Source organism: Canis lupus, chromosome 14 (genome assembly GCF_003254725.2).
Source record: "Canis lupus dingo isolate Sandy chromosome 14, ASM325472v2, whole genome shotgun sequence".
In the NCBI taxonomy this organism is placed as follows: domain Eukaryota; kingdom Metazoa; phylum Chordata; class Mammalia; order Carnivora; family Canidae; genus Canis; species Canis lupus.
Window position 1 is genome coordinate 17,656,293 of NC_064256.1, and position 23,066 is coordinate 17,679,358.

Consider the following 23,066-nt stretch of genomic DNA (forward strand, 5'->3'; position numbering starts at 1 on the left):
TATGTCAAGGAAAAAAATGTGACTATCATATTTAACAAATAATCACCTCAATTTGGTACATTTCTTTTTCTCCCTCTTCTCATGGCATTTATTTATTTATTTATGAATTAATTTGACATGTTAACACTGTTTAAAGTGTACAGCATCTTTTTTTTTTCTTTTTTAAGATTTTATTCATTTATTTGAAAGAGAGGAGAGGAGAGGAAGGAGCAGAGGGAGAGGGACAAGCGGACTCCACATTGAGCATGGAGCCTGAAGCGGGGTCATTCCTACAATTCTGAGATTGTGACCCGAGCTGAAATCAAGAGTCAGACACTTAATCAACTGAGTCACCCAGGCACCCCAGCAACATGTTACTTTGATACATTTATATATTGTAATATGATTACCAATGTAGTGATATTTATTATATTACATAATTATAGTATCATTGTTTATATTCATTATATCATGTCATAGATCTCTGTGGCTTATCGGTTCCTTATTATAGGTTTGTACCCTTAAGCACCATAATTCTTATCCCTTAGTCCTGTAACTACTATTATACACCCTTTTTAAAAGATTTTTTGATTCCACATATAAATGGTATCCTACAGTACTTGTTTTTTTTCTGTCTGACTTATCTCTCTTAGCATAATGTACTCAAGATCCATCCATGTTGTTGTGTATGGGAGGATATCTTTTCTCGTGGCTGAGTAATATTCCATTATGTATATGTAACACATCTTTTTTATCCATTTATCCATTGATAGGCATTTGGTTTGCTTCTGTATCTTGGCTTTTGTGAATAATGCTGTGATTATTTACTATTTAATTTACTATTTACTATTTACTATTCCCACTGGCTATGTATAAGGGTTGCCTTTCACCACATCCTCATCAGCATCTGTTGTCTTTTGTCTTCTTGATAGCCATTCTAACAGGTTTGGGGTGATACCTCATTGTGGTTTTAATTTGTATGTCCCTGATGATTAGTGATGTTTGAACATCCTTAATGTGTTTATTGACCATTTTGATGTCCTCTTTAGAGTAATGTCTATTTAGTTCCTCTGCCGTGTTTTTTAATTGGATTGTTTAGCTTTTTGTTATTGAGCGATGTTTTGGGAATAGAAAAACAATGGATGTTTTTATTTACCTCAGTTATCAAGTAAAGAACCAAGCATTTCTACTCCCTGTGTTTCTTTCTCACTAGACTATTAAAGTAGTATTGTGACATTAGAGGTTAATCAGTCACTCATTCCTTCTCCCTGAGGATGATCTTCAAATACCTTATTGTGAATAAAAAGACTATACATTAGCAGGAAATTGGCTCTGTCCCTTCTTTTGTTCCTTCTACTTCTCTTATTATTGTCCTGTTTAGTAGGTATAATGATAATAACCTTCCAGTATACAGAAATTGGATGTTTATCTGAAATTTTACCATAATTTGAGGCACCTGGGTGGCTGTCAGTTAAGTATCCAGCTCTTGATTTCAGCTCAGGTCTTAATCTCAGGGTCATGTGTTTAATTAAGCTCTGTGTTGGGCTCCATGGGCATGGAATCTACTTTAAAAAATTATCATAATTTAAAACTCCTAAAATGGAAATTTGATTAAATTTTTAACATTCGCATACACTCAGTTTCAAAAGTAAAGCATCCAACTCTTGGTTTCAGCTCAAGTTGAAATCTCAGGATGGTGAGATCCAGTCCCATATCCGACTCTGAGCTCAGCACAAAGTGTGCTTAAGATTCCTCTCTCTCTCTCTCTCTCTCTCTCTCCTTGTGTCCCTTTCTGCCACACTCACTTATGCATGTGCTTTCTTTCTCAAATAAATAAATAAATAAATAAATAAATAAATAAATAAATACCTTTTTAAAAAGAGAAGTTAGAAAACTCCTTTAGTTGATAGTATAATTTCCTTAGTAGTGATGTATATTTAGTATATACTGTTTAAAGTCATAGATTTTAGGTACCATACTCGAGTATTTTTCAGTGTTATTATTTCAGATCTTTTTAGGTTTTCTTAGAACTTTCTTAAATTAGTGACAGTGTTAATTGTAAGAATTATCATGACCTTCATGAATTTAATCTTTTAATAGGAAAATATGAGAGAATATTAGTTTGCATAAAACAATTTACTTCTCCTTAGTCTGGAAGTTCTAGTAGGCAGAACACACTGAATTTAAATTAGAGTATCTTGACAAATGAGGACCAACCTTTTTAACAATATTGAATATAAAGCATGTTGGTTGTTCTTTCTGCATAAGTATGTCCATTTTTCTTTAAAATTAATTTTATTCAAACATTTTCAAGTGAAGTAAAATACCTCTTGAGTATAAACCATATCACACAAACATGCTAACAGCAAACATGGGTTTGGACTGATAGTTCTAGGAGTTCCCTATATATTACAGAAATCTCATGTAATGTTACTCAGATTCCTTAACTTAGTGGATGTAAAAGGTCTAACACAAATTTGTCCTGTTTTAAATTTTGATGTATCCCTGGCATATTTTTTTTGGATAATTTTGTTTGCCTTATTTTAATGCACATATGTATTCAGTTTAGTTTAAGTAACTAGTTTCTAAGACTGCTTAAAGTGAATTAGAAGGACGTAATGATCAGACACGAATTGCACAACTTGGGTTGGAACAGTCATTCATCATTTGTCTAGTGGTCAGATTTTGAGCTCTTTCAACTGTCCTAAAGTTATTAACCAAAAGGCAGAAAAATTTTCTGGTAAAAAAAAAAAAAGCAGGCACAAGGAGCATATATTTCTTTTTCTTAAATGCCTTCTATTTTAGACATTGTGCTAAGTACTTATACAATAACTCATGCCCATCATACGGTCCGGGAAACAAATGCGGAGAGATTAACACAAAAATTAGGATTCAAGTTGCGTTTTTGGGTTTTTTTTTTTAAGATTTAATTTAATTTCTTAGAGTTTTTTAGGTTCACAGCAAAATTGAAAGGAAGGTACAGAGATTTCCCATATAGCTCCCTTACCAACTTACAAGACTTTCCCCATTATCAACGTTACTTACCAAAGTGGTATATTTGTTACATTTGATGAATCTACATTAAAATGTAATAATGTCCATAGTTACCTTAGGGTTTAACTCTTGGTGTTGTGCATTTTATGGATTTGGACAAATGTATAATGATATATATATCCATCATTATAATATACAGAGTATTTTCAGTGCCTTAAAAATTCTCTGTGGTCCACCTATTCATCCCTGTCTTGCCTCAACCCTTGGCAACCATTTATCTTTATCTCTTTAGGTTTTGCATTTTCCAGAGTAATATATAATTGAAATTGTACAGTTTGTAGCCTTTTCAGATTGGTTCTTTCACTTAGTAATGTGCACTTAAGGTTCCTCTGTGTGTTTTTATGGCTTAATGCTCATTTCTTTTTAGTGCTGAATAATATTCCATTGTCTGGAGTACTACAGTTTATCCATTCATCTGTTGAAGGGCATCTTGTTTGCCCCTAGGTTTTGGTAATTATGAGTAAAGCTGCTATAAACATCTGTGTACAGCTTTTTGTGTGGGTACTAAGGATTGTGATTACTAGATCACGTGGTAAGCATTTGTGTAGTTTTGTAAGAAACCACCGAACTGTCTTGCAGAATGTACTATTTTGCATTCTTCCCAGCAATGAATGATATTTATGTTGTTCCATATACTTGCCAGCATTAGATACTGTCAGTATTCCAGATTTTGGCCATTCTAATAGGTACATAGTGGTACATCAGGGTTACTTTAATTTGCATTTTTTCATGACATATCATGTACATTATCTTCTAATGTGCTTATTTACCATCTATATATCTTTTTTGGTGAGGTGGCTCTTAAGATCATTAGCCCATTTCTTTAAAGCAGAATTTTTTTTGCGGATATTTAAGAGTTATTTACATGCTTTGGATAGTAGTCCTTTATCAGATATATCTTTTGCAACTATTTTCTCCTAGTCTGTGGCTTGTCTTCTCATTTTCTTGACTTTGTCTTTCACAGAGAAGATTTTAATTTTAATGAAGTCCAGCTTATTCATTATTTCTTTCATAGATTGTACCTTTGGGATCATATCTAAGAAATCATCACTATGGGGCACCTGGGTAAGTCGATGACTTGAGATAATGACTTTGGCTCAGGTCATTATCTCAACATCCTGGGATCTAGCCCAGCATCCAGCTGTCTGCTCAGCAGGGTGTCTGCTTCTCCCTGTCCCTTTCCCTCTTCTTCTGCCCCTCCCCCTGCTCTCTTTCTCTCTCTCATATAAATAAGTAAAATCTTAAAAAAATTTTTAAAAATAAAAAATCACCACTATACCTGAGTTCATCTAGGTTTTCTCCTATGCTAACTTCTAGGAGTTTTATAATTTTGAGTTTTACATTTAAGTCAGTGATCCATTTTCAGTTGATTTTTGTGAAGGGTATAAGGTCTTTGTCTAGATTCATTTTTTTGCATATAGATGTCCAGTAGTTCCAGCATGATTTGTTGAAAAGACTATCTTTGCTCCATTGTATTGTCTTTTTCAAAGATCATTTGACTATACTTATGTGGGTCTCTTTGGAGTTGTTTTGTTCTGTTGATTTGTCTCTTGTTACACTGTCTTGATTACTGTAGCTCCCTAGTAAATCTTGAAGTTGGGTAGTATCAGTCCTCCAACTTTGTTCTTCTCCTTCAGACTCCGGTCTTTTTCCTCTCCATATAAACTTTAGAATCATTTTGTCGAATTCCAGGAATAAGTTGCTGGAATTTTTATTGGGACTGGATCGAATCTTATAGGAAAGAACTGACATCTTGACAATACTGAGTCTTCCTATCCATTAATATGAAATATTTCATCATTTTAAGTTTTTTCTTTGATTTCATTAATCAGTTTTGTAGTTTTCCTCATGTAAATCTTGTATATATATATATTTTTTTAATATATTTTTTTAATTTTTATTTATTTATGATAGTCATAGAGAGAGAGAGAGAGAGAGGCAGAGACACAGGCAGAGGGAGAAGCAGGCTCCATGCACCGGGAGCCCGATGTGGGATTCGATCCCGGGTATCCAGGATCGCACCCTGGGCCAAAGGTAGGCGCCAAACCGCTGTGCCACCCAGGGATCCCCTATATATATATATTTTTTAATATTTTATTTATTCTTGAGAGACAGAGAGAGAGAGAGAGGCAGAGACACAGGCAGAGGGAGAAGCAGGCTCCGTACAGGGAGCCCGACTTTGGGACTTCGTCCTGGGTCTCCAGGATCACGCCTGGGCTGAAGACGGCGCTAAACTGCTGAGCCACCCGGGCTGCCCAAACCTTTATATATTTTTAGATTTATCTCTAAGTATTTCATATATTTGGATGATTATATAAGTAGTATTTTTTTTCATTAATTTTTTTAAAGATTTATTTATTTATTTGTTCATGACAGAGAGAGAGAGAGAGAAAGAGGCAGAGACACAGGCAGAGGGAGAAACAGGCTCCATGCTGGGAGCCCGACGCCAGACTTGCTCCCGGGACTCCAGGACCGCACCCTGGGCCAAAGGCAGATGCTAAACCACAGAGCCACCCAGGGATCCCCAAGTAGTATTTTTTATTTCAAATTTCACTCATTCGTTGCTGGCATATAGGAAAGCAATTGAATTTTTTCTGAGAGTGAGAGAGAGAGAGAGAGATTGTGGGCACACACATGGAAGAGGGAGAGAGAGAATCTTAAGCTCAGCTCCATGCAGAGCCCGATGCAGGAATCTCATGACCCTGAGATCATGACCTAAGCTGAAATGGGTCATAACCTAAGCTGAAATCAAGAGTAGGATGCTCAATTGACTCAGCCGCCAACGTGCCCCAGCAATTGACTTTTGTATATTAACCTTGTATTGCAACCTTGCTATAATTGCTTATTAGTTCCAGTAGTTTTTTGGTCCATTTTTTGGATTTTCTGCATAAATGATCATGCCATCTATGAAGAAAGATGATTTTATTTCTTTCTTCACAATCTATATACTGTTTATTTCCTTATCTTGTCTTATTTGCATTAGCTAGAACCTCCAGTATGATATTGAAAAGTACCTGTTCTGAGCAGCCTGGGTGGCTCAGCGGTTTAGCGCCACCTTCAGTCCAGGGCCTGATCCTGGAGACCCCGGATCGAGTCCCATGTCGAGCTCCCTGCATGGAGCCTGCTTCTCCCTCTGCCTGTGTCTCTGCCTCTCTCTCCATCTCTCATGAATAAGTAAATAAAATCTTAAGAAAAAAAGTTTGGTTATAGCAAAAAAATTTGAAGAAAATCAGCGAAGGGAAAGATGCATGGGGCAAGCTTTCAAGAGTCCTCTCTTTATGGAGTGAAACAGAAGGCACCTATTCCTCCAGGATCAAATTGTGACATGTGTGAAATGTTGTCTGTTAAGAAAGCTCACTAGAGACTCAGTGCCCAAGGTGTTACTGAAGACTGGTCACATTGGTACCTTTTGCCTAGCATATACCAAAATTCCAGACTCCCAGAAGAAAAGGTATTTAGCATATACTTCAGTGTTTATAGAAACAATTTAGGCACATTGAACCACTCCTATCAGTTAGACAGTGGTGTGAATGCTCATTAATTCTAAGTTTCCAGACACCTGCAAAGGGCTATTCCTTGTAAGCAGGCTTTTTCTAAGGACAGGAGTCTCAAGCCTGCTACGTTAACTATTTCTACACAGTCCATCACTTTAGTGATGGCATCTTGATACCTATGCCTTTAAGTTGTTCAGAAATTAGGCTGAACCTCTAATTGGTAAATGTAATTAACCAGAAAAGTCTATCTTAGAAAGCCAAATGGGTTCTCCTTAAGTTTTTGTATTTAAGTTTCTTTTTTATCTAGCCCAAGGCATCATTTAAGACACACAAATCTGACTGATAAGTTGAAGGTGACCTAGATGCCTTCTAGGACTGAAGCAATGTCCTCAATAGCCAGCATACACACAAAGAAATACATTTCTAGAGGCCATATGTAATACCCCTGGAAACAAAGAATTCACTGTTTTTAAGAGCCAGGACATTTTCAGGCAATACAGGTTAACAGAGCCACTAATGTGACTGCCTACTCTGGGCTCCCACCCTCGGGTTCCCCATCCAGTCCATTATTTGGTCTCAGGACTGCCTGAAAGCAGACAGTTCCAAACAGATTTGTTTGATCGTGACATCAGTTTATCTGCCTGATAAGTATGGGCCACATCTAGAAATATTCTACATGGAAAGTATGGGAAATAGGGCTATAAGTTCACTGGCTTGTAGTCAGGACTGTCAGGTGTGATCATAGCTCAGCAGTCATTTTGAATTCAAAATGCTCACAGCCTTTTGGAAAGGCAACCTCTTTCAGGAAGGGAACACCTCCGAGAATAGTTCCTAGAGACAAAGATCATTGATACTCTTTCCCATGCTTCCCCAGATGCCATATTTTTGTTTTCTCTCTTTTGTTATAAAATCAGTGTCTCACTTAACAATCTTAACTTTATGTTTATTAAATTATTCCCTGTTCTCACCCAGTCTTTTATGCACAAAGATTGGCTACAAGAAAGACAAAAGCATTTTCATAGAAAAATATTTTTTTATAATATGACCAGAAAGACATGCTCAGGAATTGGTCAGGAATAAATCCTTACTATTCAGAATTTTTCAAAATGGGATGATACAGCTTTTCCTCTCTTTTGGCCTGGCTAAATTTCTAGTGAGCAACCTAGAAAAGACCAATCCCCTTTTCTGGACAGCTGTGTATCTAATAATCAGAGTGCCTCACTGAGGGATGTCTACTAGGAGAAAGGTGATGGAATTAGAATCAGGCTATTAGTCCACTGTTGTAAATTATAACTAACTGAAAGCCTGAACACAAGTCAACAGCAGTGGGCCATCCCCCAGAGAAAGTCTTGAATCCAGTCTGTCAGTACTGAGTAGTGATGATCACATCACCTTGTGATGTCTCCTCCTCCATCTTGCAGCTTTTGGCAGGAATTGCAAGTCAGGAATGCAATTAGCTTCTGCATCAGAAATATAGAGCCGATTAGTAGCCTAATTTTAGATGGTCCCATCAGAGAATAACGTTTATTGTGGGCATGTGGATATGACCCAGACAATCCAGCTGGCATCCATTGATGTTTTCATAGTTTAGGGCCCCACAGAATGGTGTCCTAAATCTGCAGCACTCCTAAAATCTGAATTCTGTTCATTGAGCCTCTGCTTGCTTTTAGTTCAGTGGAGCTTATGCTGAGGCTAAAGCAACCCATATCTGACAGCTTCAGGTTTTAGCTAGGGTCAGGCTCAAGCAATTAGGGCCTGTGAATTCAGAATTCCAAAAATGCTAGTAGCTAGTCTTTTACAAAGGTAAGACTCTACAAGGCCCAATAGCTGTGTTCCAAATCCAAGCAAGAAGCAAGGCTTTTTTATTAGCCTTTTAATCCTATCAATCTTAGAGTCCAAATTGACCCATTCAAAAATATGTACATCAGTCTAAAAAATCATCAGCATCTACGGATCAGAAATTTCATTTCTTTTATTTTTTTAAGATTTTATTTAGTCATCACAGACACAGAGAGAGACAGAGAGGCAGAGACACAGACAGAGGGAGAAGCAGGCTCCATGTAGGGAGCCTGATGCAGGATTTGATCCCAGGTCCCCAGGACCACGCCCCGGGCCAAAGGCGTCGCTAAGCTACTGAGCCACCCAGGCTGCCCAGAAATTTCATTTCAAGAGCTCATTAGCAAGTAAAAATTGCTTTTTAAAACTCCAAAATTTTACCTACATCTAAAGATTGCTTTTCTTTTTATGTTGTCTTTTCTGCAAAGTTTCCAATAGGCAAAATCATTAGTTATGGAGATTTAGTCTGTTCCTAATATTCAAAGAGTTTAAATTTTGATTTGCTCAGCAGCAGCAGAAAAGCAAGGAAATTTTGTTCCATTACCATTTTTTCTTTGCAGCTTTTCCCAATTGAGATGATCTCTCTGGCATATGTGAAATTACAAGCATATGATATATACATCAATATTATCCTACATCCAGATATAATAGCTACAAAATACAAAGATACTTTGTGAAAATTTACCTCTTGTCTCATTAATTTATTTAAACATTACTAGAAGTAAATTTATCATTTACATAGTTAACATTATAGGGGTGTGTGTGTGTGTGTGTGTGTGTGTGTGTGTGTGTTGAGCTAGGGGCATATCCGGAAGTGCCAGAGGATTCAGTTGCTGCTGCAGCAGCTAGGTTAAAGAAACTGTTGGAAAGCCCCGCCCTTCTCTGCCATTTTCCTCCTTTAGGTTTATCTAAAGCTTTGCTCCAGTCCTGAGAGCTGATGTAACCATTTTTCCTCTCATTTGTAGAAGAGAACAGTACAAATTTTTGACATTTTTAGGCTATACAAAGCTTACCTTTGGGAATATATTTAGGCCCTTTAGCCTCCATCCTGCAAGAAAGAAAAAGAGACATGTCTCAAAAAAAAAAAAAACAAGAAATAACAAGTGTCAAGGATGTGGATAAAAAGGAACCCTCGTACACTGGTGGGAATGTAAATAAATGCAACCACTGTGCGAAGCAGTATGGAGGTTCCTCAAAAAATTAAAAATAGAGATACCATATGATCCAGTAATTTCACTACTGGGTATTTACCCAAAGAAAACAAAAACTAATTCAAAAAGATAATATGCACCCCTATGTTTATTGCAGCATTATTTATAATAGACAGTAGATATGGAAACAATACGTGTCCATTGATAGACAAATGAGTAAAGAGTATGTAATATCTCCCTCCCTCTCTCTCTTTTTTTCTCTCTCACACACACAGAAATATTATTCAGCCATAAAAAAGAATGAAACCTTGCTGTTTGCAACATGGATGGACCTAGAGGGTATGATGCTAAGTGAAATAAATCAGAGAAAGACAAATACCATATGATTTCACTTGTATTATGGAATTTATAAAACAAAAGCAGAGACAAGTCATAAATGCAGAGAACAAAGTGGTGGTTGCCAGAGGAGAGAGGGTGGGAAGGATAGGCAAAATAGGTGGTATATTAAGAGGTACAAACTTCTAGTTAAAAATATATAAGTCATAGGAGTGAAAAGCACAGCATAGGAAATAACAGTCATTTATATGGTAATAACTTGTATGGTGACTTATGATGAGCAAGCTTAATTTATAGAATTTGTCATTCACTGTGTTGTATACCTGAAACTAATAATAACATTGTATGTTAACTATACCTTAATTAAATTTTTTTAATTTTTTTTAAAAAGGTGTCACCTAGGAAATACTCCTCTTCCTCCCTTTCCATGCCCACACACCTCACACCCACCCCTATTTAGCCAATAGAGACAGAAGCAACCAGAGGATCAGTTGAGCCAACTTTAATGGGGATGGGTTTGTCATTTTCAGATTTCTTTTTTTTTTTTCATTTTCAGATTTCTTAGGCAACCTTCATCCCTCACACTGCTGAATAATCAGAGATGCCAAAGTTGCTGAAATTAAGCTATCTGCTGACAGTATTATAGCATCAGAGACTGAAATGTTTATTTTTCAGCACTGTGTGAAATTATGTTTATTTTTCAGCACTATGTAAAATTCTGAATTCAAAGTACAAAAAGTAGTTGTGAAGGGGAAGTTAGAGAATATCACATTAACATTTTAAATAGTTGGAAAGTCAAGTATACGAAAATGGAATATTACCTAAGAAAAATTTCAGCTCTCTGAAAAATTTACTCATGTGGAGACTTCTGAGTTCTGTGATCATTACAGATAATTATGTTTTAATAGGAAATAGAAAAGGAGGAGTAATGTCTTATAGAGTAGTTACGTCTCAGGTTTGGACAATTTTCCACTTGTGGATCTCACACTGTTTTCAGTGTTCACCGGCTAGTTTGGCAAAAAGAGGCAGTCAGGTGCTGCCCTTGGCAGCAGTGTTCATGTCTTCCTTTTCTGACTGCAGCATCCTTTTCCACACTGAAAGCTATATGGACATAAACGATATCCAAGAGCAGCCAGAGTGTATTGGATTATCTCCTTTTCCTTGGTTAACTGAGAAACCTCAGGCAGCCAAATTGCCACATAGAGATTTTTCAGTACTATGGTGATAATACCTTTGTGGTTTTTGTGTTTTGAATGCTGCCGTATTAAGATACTGTAATAAATCAAAATGAATTTTTAATTCAGGAATGCCTATTACAGAGAAGTTGCCTTCTTTGTTGAAAGATTCTTCTCCACTCAGAACATTTTCATACTACTACTGTCTAACACTCCTAAGTTTTCACGTAAACTAGAGGTATTCATGAACTTCTGGGAAGCTACCAAGGGTAAAGCCACGTTTGACTTTGACATAATATGCAATTCAAGCTCTTAAACCAGACTTCATTTTAAGCAACATTTCAAGACTTAAGACCTCTTGTGTCCTGCCAAAGATAGGGGTATATATGTGTGTATGCACATTTGCAATGATTTCCAGTGTGAGATTCTGTTTTCTAGCTTTGTACTCAATTCTAAATCCCTTTCACTTAGTACTTGTAAGTGCAGTTACATAGGAGAGACCTTTATTAATATTGGCACTGACCTATGAATGTAATAAAAATAGAATTAACCTTGGTTCAAAAGGTAGTTGAAAAAACACAGTTTTTAAACTTGCCAACAGACACCTGATAAATGATAAAGTCTAGACTACCAGTTATATATCATTCCTGGTATAGAACATAGAGTTGGTGACGTTTTTCTTGAGTTTTCACTGTTAAAAAGAATGAGTATTGAGTAAAGGCAGCAGCTGAATCTTTACAAATGGCTTACAGATCCTGATAGAGGAAGGGAGATAAAATTTATTGAGTACCCAGGATCGTGGGATTGAGCCCCCACTTTGGGCTCTGCTCTCAGCAGGAAGTCTTCTTGAGAAGTCTCTCTCTCTTCTCCCTCCTTCACCCTCTCTCTCTCTAAAATAGCTCTTTTAAAAAAAAAAAATTTATTGAGTACCTACCATGCAACAGGCACTGTATTATATATAGATAATCATGACAATCCTGCAGGGTAGGTGACCTTATGCCTATTTTATAGATGAGGAAATTAAGATATATAGAAATTAAGGGATTTGTGCTAGAAACTAGGGAATAGTAAATACGGAATTCCAACCCAATTGTTCTATGCTGTATTCCTTCCATCAAATCAGCAGTTGACAAACCTACAACCCATAGACCAAACCTTCCTGTCTGTTTTTTTAAATGAACTTTTATTAGAACACAACCATACCTGTTCTATTATGTATTGCCTGTGGCTTTCAAGCTACAACAGCAGAATTGAGTAGTTGCAACAAAGATCACATGAATCACAAAGCCTAAAATATCTAGTGTCTGGTCCTTTAAAGAAGAAGTTTGGTATAGGTAGAAATATAAGGAAACCAACTTGTGAACAGTCGGAAGGAGGAACTACCCAATCAAGTCTGCCAGTAAAGGTTAGAAAGCCTTCTTAGTTGTGGTGCCTTGTTAACATCCAATTGGATAAACATTTGTGCCAGGCACAGGAATAGGTCCTTAGCAATAAGGAGAAAGCAAACACATGATTAAGGCCTTTGAAGCCTATAGTTGATTAAATTTAGAGGACAAACAGGTAAAGTAAGTAGACTACAGTGATGATCACTATGGTGGAGTGAACAAGAATTCCCTGAGAGATCAAGAAAGACTCCAGAGAAGAGGTGATACTTGAGTTGGACTTCAAAGATAAGACATTTGGCAGCTGTGAAGGATGAGGTATTTGGCAAGTATGAAGGAGAATCCATACCTTCCAAGTTAACAGACCAGTGAGGACAAAGGCACAGAAGCTTACATGTATCTCAGAGAAGAATAAACAGTCTATAGCCAGAGTATATAGGATTTCTGGAAAGGAATATGGTTAAGTTGAAGTTATCAAAGTAAGTTGGGATTAAACTGTATAGGGACTAATATTCCAGGCTAGGAAATATTGTCTGTGTATTGTGTTTCACGCATAGTATACATTGATCCTTGAATTAAGTGATATTTGTCAATTTGTGCATATGTGTAGCTGTGTGTTAGGATGTGTGTGTTACATTTGGAAATTTTAAAAGATCCATTAAAGCAAGCCAGTCATCAAAAATTGGAACCAAAAGGGGCACGTGGGTGGTTTAGTTGGCAGAGCATGTGACTTGATCTCCAGGTCATGAGCTAAAGCCCCATGTTGGGCATAGAGATTACTTTAAAAAAAATTGGAACCGAAAGGACTGTTTAGACCTCAGGCTCAGACCTGAACATCTGAGATGTTCACTAATTCCACAAGCCCTTAAGTTAATCATAACATACCAGAATTGAAAAGGGAGCTTAGGAACCCTACATACACACATATATATACTCAGTTATCCATTCAACAAATGCCTGATACTACTCCTGGGGCTGGATATGATAGTGAAACAAACAAAGGCTGCCTTCACGGAAATTGTTTTAGTGGAGGAGAGAGAAAAGAAATAAATCATTATTTTATCATTACATACATTTTATGAAGGAAAGATGATCGGGGATAAAGTATTAAAAAGTGGCCAAGAAAGGGCTCTTTGAGGAAGATCATTTCCAGCTAAGAGAAGAGCAAGTGAACAGGGCCCAAGGCCAGAGCATGCTTGTAGGAAAAACTAGAAGGCAGACAGTGTGCAAATAGAGCAACACCCTAAGGGGAAAAGAAGCAGGAGCTAGGGAAGAGAGAGAACAGCTGAGGCCAGAATAACACAGGGCCTTAACAGTCCATTTGAACAGGGAGAAAATGAGAACTGACGTCATTTATAGATAAGGCCACATAATAAGTTAGTAGCAAGGCCGAGATTGGTACGATCGTGGTAGTAATAGGATTAAGATCAAGGAATATATGTTGAGGAGTGAAGGGTGCTTAGAGACCAGCTGCTGCTGTGAGTAGTAACCTTACAGGAAGATGTAGGATTCCATAGTAGCTTTTCACTAGCTTGACATATTTCTGAAGGCCTTCTTTATTGTGTCATTTGGTCGATCAAATTCAGCCTTTTTATCTCAAGTCAATGTCCTAAGGAACTATGGCAGTTTCCTTTTACTGCAGTACGTTCTATTCTTACTGCTAGTTGCTAAAATCTGCATGGACTTTTTTTTTTAATGGCAGTTCTCCAATCTTTGCCATCCCAGTTCTTAAAAGAATAAAAGGAGAACCTTAAGTCATGTTAATTTTTAATAATCGTGTTTTACTGGCATCATCTTTTGGGACAACCTGTATCTCATTAAATGCCCATGATAATCTAACATATGAAGTATGAAAGATACAAATACATTTCATATAGGATTTCAATGATCATCTTATGGTCAATGTCAGGATAGGCTTTTTAGGTTATCTAATGTGGAAAGCATTTACTTACAAGCCATTAAAGCTCTTATGGTTAAATCTAGGGAGTGTACTCTGATAGGATTTAAATGTAGTCCTTTCTATTTCTGTGATTTTATTAGTTTAATTAGTAAAAATTCAGTACTACAAACATTCTTCATATAGAAAAATATAAGGTATTCTTTATGGTGTGCTTTATAGTGGAATAAAGGATATGTTGTATCAATTATTCCTTATGAGTTATGGAACTTTATGTACATTATTACATTTAATCTTTACAATGGCCCTCAGAAATAAATATCATTTTCTTAACAAAATGGATGTTGTCATTAACAGACTTGTCAAGATCCTAGGTCTGTCTAGCTTAAAAGCTTTTTCAATTCACTACACCCCATTGCATTTAATCAGTCTGTCAGAACAAACGGGATATATACATAACACTGAATTACACTGGCCAAGTTTAAAGTCAAAATAATTATCATACTGGTATCACATAAAATCCTTCTATCATTTCAGAAGTGGGAAATACCATTAAGAACTGTGATGATCTAAAATTAAGTTGAAAGCTGAAGCCAGATTTAGGACATGAATCTAAGGGTCTGGTCCTACCTAGCTATTAAGCCTTACCTCAGCTTTTTTCCTTATGCAAATCCCCAACTCATTGTTTTTAAAAGCACTTTTATGGTACAGCCTTAGTTATGCTCTTCCTAAGAATTTGAGTATAATCTGTTATTTGTAGGAAACCATTGAAGATTTTATAGAAGGTAAATCCAAAAGACTTGACTACCACTGCCCCTTTGCCTACATACTTCTCTGATCACATCCTTAACCCTGTATCACCGAAGCTAACTAACTCTATACCTTAAGCTCTAGAAGAGAGCAAGACATGCTTTTTTCCTTATTCCCCTCTAAAAGAAATGTTTTGACAGCATAGAATCTTTAAAGATATAGTTGGGCCCCTAGGGTTTGTACATTTTGGTACAAAGTGGCAGGAATGTAATGAATTTAGGCAGCTAGTCTTAACCTTTTTTTCCTTTCTTTCTCTGTCTCTTCTCACCATCAGAGAAATCTAGGCTAGAGCAGCCAGTGGACCTTGTGTTTTACATATAGCATAGCTAAATACTCTGGGTTAAGAGACTGCATAAGGATTAGAAGTTTGGTACCAAAATTAGTAATAAATAGCATTGATTTTCTTAGAGTGTCCTTTCTACTCATTTCCTAGTGGGGAATGGGTTTTCAAGGATTTGGGAATTCAGGACATTGTTCCTATTTTATTCCTTTTGTTATTTTATTGGATAATTAATAACCCACACTGCCCTGTTTACACTCTTTAAAGGTTTCTTTCAGGAAATACTATTCAAAATATATCTATAATGCAAATACTTTTCATCACCTCAATTTGTACCATCCTCGCATATGAAACTGTAATTCGTTAACTAGATTACTCTAGTATCCTCCAGATTAGTCTCCCTATTTCTATCTGTGCCTTCCTGTGTTCTCAACACAGTAGCTAGGAGAATTTTTTTTTCACTTTTTTATTTTAAACCAATCTTAGACTTACAGAAATGTTGCAAAAATAAGACAGAGGGGGCACCTGGGTGGCTCAGTTGATTAAGCATATGACTAGATTTAGGCTCAGGTCATGATCTCAGGATCCTGGGATCAAGCCCCACATTGGAACCCTCACTCGGCAGGGAGGAGTCTACTTGTCTCCCTCTCCCTCTGCTTGCTCTCTCTCTCTCAAATAAATCTTCAAAAAAAAAAAAAAAAGTAGGACAGGGACTTCCTGCCTACACTTCACCCAGCTTGATGTAATGTAAACATCTTGTATAATCATAGTATAATTATCAAAACTAAGAAATTAACATTGGTGAAATAAATATTAACCTATTATATACTTTATTTGGTTTTTACCAGTTTTCCATTTATGACTTTGTTTTCTGTTCTAGAATTCAATCTCTGATGTCATGTGGCATTTAGTTCTCACATTTCCTTAAATCTCCCCTAATCTGTGAATATTTGTACAGTCACTTCTCATGTTTTGTGGCCTTGACACTTTTGAAGAGTGCTGGCCGGTTACTTTGTAGAATGTCACTCAATTTGAGTTTATCTGATACTTTCGTATATTTAGGTCGACGTTATGCACTTTTTCACAAGAATACTACAGTAGTAATGTGCTTTTTTTAGTGTACTAAGTCAGGGGAAATGATGTCAATATGTTATTGGTGGTATTAATCTTAATCCCTTGGTTAAGGTGGTATTTCCCATGTTTCTTCATTGTAAAATTGCCACTTTTCACTTTGTGATTATTAAATATCTTCCCTGAGATATTTATATACTCTATACAAATAATTCTGTTTTTCCTAACTTTCACTAAAAAAATCAATCTACCCGGTATGATAAAACAAGAAAAAGAAAAGGCAAGTAGGTGTTAAAGGAAGATATAAAACTTCCCCTCTTCATAGAAGACATTGAGCCTACTTTAGACAAAATATCTACCAAAAAACTCCTAGAATAGATTAATTTAGCAAATTTATAGTTTACAAGGTCTAATATATGAATTCAGTTGTATTTCTATATACTAGAAATGAACAATAGGAACTTAAAAAATTTTATAGTACCATTCATAATAGCACTCCCCCAAAATAAATATGTATATATTTAACAAAATACGTATGCCATTTGTATGATGCAACCAATTTACAAAACACTGAAAAGACAGAGTAGACATAAATAAATTTTTTTTAAGATTTTATTTATTTATTCATGAGAGACAGAGAGGCAGAGGGAGAAGCAGGCTCCATGCAGGGAGCCTGATGTGGGACTCAATCCCTCTACTCTGGGGTCACGCCCTGAGCCAAAGACAGACGCTGAAACCATTGAGCCACCCAGGTGTCCCAGACATAAATAAATTGACAGAAATATCATGTGCATGGATCAGGACACTCAATATTGTTAAGATGTCAGTTCTTCTGGTAATCAAGATAATACAGTATTGCTGAAAGAATAGACACACAGAAAAATGAAACAGAATATAGAGTCCAGAATTGGATGCACACAAATATAGTCAACTATTTTTTTAACTGAAGTATTACTGATATACAAAATTATATTAGTTTTAGGTGTACAGCATAATGAATCAGTATTTGATCACCACAGTAAGTCTAATTAATTACATCCATCACCATACATACAAAGTTTCTCTTCTTACGATGAGAACTTTTTAAGATTTGCTCTCATACCAATTTTCAAATATACAATACAGTATTGCTAACTTAGTGATGTACATTACATCCCCATGACTTACTTATTTTATAACTGGAAGTTTGTACCTTTTGATTCCCTTCACTCATTTTGCCTATCCCCTATACCCTGCCCTTGACAATCACCAGTCTGTTGTCTATACCTATGAGCTGTGTTTTTGTTTGGTTCGTTGATTTTTAAGATTTCACATATAAGTGAGATCATACAGTATCTTTCTCTGACTTATTAAACTTAGCATAATGCCCTTAAGGTCCAACCATTTGTCACAAATGGCAAGACTTCATTTTTTTATATGGCTGAATAATATTCCAGTATATATATACACACACACACACACACACACACATATATATACTTACGTATATATTTATATATATATGTCATATATGTCATTTTCCTTATGTATTCATCCATTAGTGGATACTTGGTTGTTTTCATATTTTGGTTATTGTAAGTAGTGCTGCATGAATGCATGAATCTTTTCAAGTTAGTGTATTTGTTTTCTTTTGGATAAATACCCAGAATTGCTGGATCATACAGTAGTTCTATTTTTAATTTTTGAGGAGCCACCTTAGTGGTTTCCCTAGTGGCTACATCAATTTGCATTCCCACCAACACAATCAAGGGGCTTCCTTTCTTCACATCCTCACCAACACTTTTTATTTCTTGTCTTTTTTATAATAGCCATTCTAACATCTAAGGTGATGACGCCTTATGTTTTTTATTTGTATTTTCATGATGATTAGTGATGCTGACCCATCTTTTCATGTACCTGTTGACCATATATCTGTATGTCTTTGGAAAAATGTCCAGATCCTCTGTTCATCTTTGAATGGATTGCTTTTTGTTACTGAGTTGATTGAATTCTTTATATATTTTGGATGTTAGCCCCTTATCAGATAAATGATTTGCAAATATTTTCTTTCCATTTTGTAGGTTGCCTTTTCATTTTGTTGATGGTTTCCTTTGTTGTGTAGAAGCTGTTTAGTTTGATATCCCACTTGTTTATTTTTGCTTTTGTTGCCTTGCTTTTGGTGTCTATGCCAAAAATCATCGTTAAGAGTGATATCGAGGAACTTGCCACCTGTTTTTTTCTAGGAGCTTTATGGTTTTCAGGTTTTACATTCACATCTTTAACCCATTTTTTTTAAAGATTTTATTTATTTATTCATGAGAGACACAGAGAGAGAGAGGCAGAGACACAGGCAGAGGGAGAATCAGGCTCCATGCAGGGAGCCGGATGTGGGACTCGATCCCAGGTCTCCAGGATCACACCCTGGACTGAAGGTGGTGCTAAACTGCTGAGCCACAAAGGGGGTGGTGGATGCCCTCTTTAATTCATTTTGATTTAATTTCTGTGGATAGGGAAGCCCCGGTGGCTCAGTGGTTTAGTGCTGCCTTCAGCCCTGGGATCGAGTTAAGTGAAGCTACAGACTAGAAGAAATATTTGCAAATCACATTTATCACAAGACTTTTTTTTTTACAGAATATATAAGGAACTCAAATTCAACAGTAATCCATCTTAAAAACTGTTGAGACATTTTAGGGCGGCCCCGGGTGGCTCAGCAGTTTAGCGCCGCCTTCAGCCCAGGGCGTGATCCTGGAGACCCGGGATTGAGTCCCATGGCAGGCTCCCTGCATGGAGCCGGCCTCTCCCTCTGCCTGTGTCTCTGCCTCTCTCTCTCTCTCTCTTTCTCTCATTAATAAATAAATAAATAAATCTTAAAAAAAGACTGTTGAGACATTTTAGATATACAATCAAGATACACTCGTGGCAAGTAAGTATATCAAAGCGTGATCCATATCATTAATCGTTAGGAAATATCTAAGAAATATCTTTAATATTAATATTAAAACCATTATGTGGTACCACAGTACATCCATTAGGATGGCTACCATAAGGGATAAAAAGGGAAGAAAACTCCCAACAAACTGATAATTCCAGATGTTGACTGAGATACAGAGCAACTGTAACTCTCATACATGGCAGATAGGAATGAATTGGTACATCTGCTCTGGAAAGCAGTTTAGTAGCTTCTTAATGAAGTTAAACAAATGACTTACATATCCCAGCAATTCCATTCCTGGACATTTGCCCAAGAGAAATTAAAGCATACATCCACATAAAACTTGTATGTGAATGTTATGATAGCTTTATTAACAGTTGTCAAAACCTGGAAATAACCAACCTGTCTTTTAATATGTGAGTAGGTAAACAGTGGTACACCCATGCAATGGAATACTAGTCAGCAATAAAAATGATCAAACTATTGATTCATATATCAATATCAATAAACTATGAATGCATTTTTCTAAAAATGCTAAAGCCTGAAAGATGTAGCTTAAAACATGTAATGGCTCATTGTTGCATGTAGAATAAAATCACATCCTTACACTGTTTATCTTTCTACTCCCACTAGAATATAAACCCCATAGGTTCAATGATTTTTTTTGTTCATACATAATTTGTCAACTGAAGAAAGATATTGATACTGCTGGTTTACAGACAAGAAAACAAAAGTTACTTGCTAACATAAAAACAGAATTTGAGCACAAGTCTTTCCAACTCCAACACTTTTCCTTGCGATCACACTGTGTGCCAGTACCTTTGGAATTGCAATTTCAAAACTAATCTGTGGTCCTCAACTCTAACCTGCATGTTGTAATCAAGTGGGAGGCTTTTTAAGATTCCCTTTCTGGTCCTTAGACCAGATGAAATCACCTCTCCAGGTTATTCTGATGCATAGTGATGAATGAAAATAACTAAAGATTAATAGTGCTTGTTGAATTAGAGAATGAACACAGTTCTTGGATTTCAACCTACAGTGGAATGGGGTTGGGACTTACTGTTTGAATGAACTTACTACTTGTTTCTTCTGGCTAAGAGATGTTTAGTTGTAGATTTATAATTGCTATTCTTATCAGTAGTGCAGACAGTTGCAGAAGGATGAATTAGAAGTAGATGGTTGATGTGTATAACAAGTTTTCTTTAAAAAAAAAAAACAAGTTTTCTTCTAGATAGATGACGAATGGGAACCAATGATATCATTTAGGTCAATAACTTCAATCTATGATTATGACTTTAAAAATAATTTACTTCTGTAAATTCTGAAGTACAGAGAACTTCTAAAACAGAGAAGTTAAGAGCATGTTATTTCTGAAGAACTTCATATTCTATAAAAGATTTCTGGGAGTAGTTTATTAATTTGGGTGCACTTGAAATTTTTTTCAGATTATTAACCTGTGAAAAGGGAAGTTAAAAGACAAAGATTTAAAGCAAGAGTTATAGAACTCTTCATAATTAAAAGTTAATCAGAAATTAAGGAATGCTTTCTAGAGTCCATTGACAGGCTACATTTTTCTTACTTTTTTCATTAAATAACTTATCAAGTACTATAGTTTCCCACTTTTCCTGTAAAACTTAAAAGCCCCAAATAAGGAATTGTTTTCACCCCTTTGCTTGTCCTTCACCTGCCTCATGAAGCTCTGTATATTAATTTATCTTAAAGTTGGGGAAATATTACTTACCAGTTTGATTCAAACAAAGAGGGAACAGTCACCTCAGGTTATACTAGCTGTGGTTATGAAAAAGTTAAAGGACACATCTGGCAAATTTCTAGGTGAGACTTGTAAGGATCATCTGAGAGAATGGAGCTATGATTTTTAAATGATGCATTTCCTGCTGATTTTCAGGCTTATTGAACTCAAATTTTAAAAATGAAACAGACTTGAAAATAACTGAGAACCACAAAAAGGTTTCTAGATGCCATTATGCTTTTCACCATGAGTGACAGCACATTTAGAGTATTATTGGTTTTTTTTAAGTATCTTGTTATTTTAAATAAATACCCCAAGATATCATTGCTTTATTAGATATTTCTTTTTTCACATCTTGGATAGAATTTACTTTTCTTATAGAGCACTTGCTTAAGTCTTCAGTATATTATGATAAGTGTAAGACTGTCAGAATGAGGGATCTTCTCTCATTCTAGATGAAATGATAAAGGAATAGTACTTTAGTCTACAGATTTTAGCAACCCTCTGAAAAATTTTTAAAAATTTAAATTATGTAGTGATCCAATGTATGTATATACATATTTATACTGTGTATATTATGCATAAAACACATACTTACATACATTATAAATAGGGTGGTTATTTGACAAAATGCCAACTGTAGTTCTTTCAGTTATCTTTTGTCTGTCTTTACTCATTCTATTATACATAGGTATTTGCATATTTAAGGTAAAAATGTCAATAACAAAGAGGCCTTAAAACACTCAAATGGTGACCTCATTAAATATAGATGTGGGCCAGAAAATACACTGCTTTAGAAAGTCAGTAGTTAACACCTATCACTAAAATAGGTTTAGCAGATGTCTTACCCTGCCTGTTCATCTTCATCTCCATACTCAGATATAATCACTTGGCTAGAGGGAGTTACGAGTTTATTATACAGTGGTGTGTGCACATTGAAATCGCTCAAGTAGTTGAAGTACCAGTGCCCTTGTGCCACCCCTTAGAAACTGATTTAATTACTCTGGAGTATAGCTTGGCTAATGGGACTCTTGAAGTTCTCCAGGTTAATCAAGCCAAGGAAGGATGAGAACCTCTGTTTGATAGGAAACTTAAAAAAACAAACAAAACTCATTTGTTTTTCAGTCTGTTAATTTGTATTCTGTTCAAACTATTACTACCCTGTACAAAACTTGTGTTGAACAGGTATATATTATTTTCAACTGTATTCTTTTTTTTTTTTCAACTGTATTCTTAAAGTTCTGTTTTAATGCCCAGCCTGCCACTGCCACTAGGTAACATTGGGTAACATGATGGATTGATTCTTATTCTGTCTCTTTTTCTCTCTCCATTCTGTTTTCTATGCTGTCCCAGTCATTAATTTTCTAAAGCATAAAATAATTATTCACTGCCATGCATAAAAGCCTTTAATTATCGATTCTTTACACATTAAAGTATGAGTTTCTTAGTTGGCCCCTATTTATTTTCAGTTCTATCTTCTGTTAGTTCAACATTAGAGATCCTGAACTCCATCTGTACTTACCATTCCTTGAATAGTCCTTTCATTTCATACCTGCCTTCACATATGTTATTTCCTTTATCACTAATTTTTATCATAATTCAAGAGTAGATTCAGAAACATTTATTGGAATGGAGCAAAATTAGCATACATTGAACATACTGGCCAAGGACTGTTGGAGTTTTTTTACTGTAACTTAACACCTATTCTGAAGTTCACATATGAGCAAAATTTCCTAGGTTTTTCACTCTCTCACAAATTGGTTGAATCTATTTTATGCATAATTTAGACAGAGATTTAAGTGTATTCAACCATGAAATTCAGTCAAGTTATTTCCTGCCCGTGTGAAAAGGAAAATTGAAAGGCTCATATATGTAGGTAACTTTCATAGTACAAAGTACAGCCTGTGAAACCTTAAGAGTCTCTGTGTGGGTAAATGTTA

The 23,066-nt window shown here is 35.8% G+C and overlaps 1 protein-coding gene across 9 annotated transcripts in view; it reads left to right on the forward strand.

The window, feature by feature from the left end:
• ANKIB1 (ankyrin repeat and IBR domain containing 1) overlaps window positions 1-23,066 on the forward strand; it is a 238,505-nt gene that overhangs the window by 126,967 nt on the left and 88,472 nt on the right. The gene's annotated exons all lie outside the window — the stretch shown is intronic.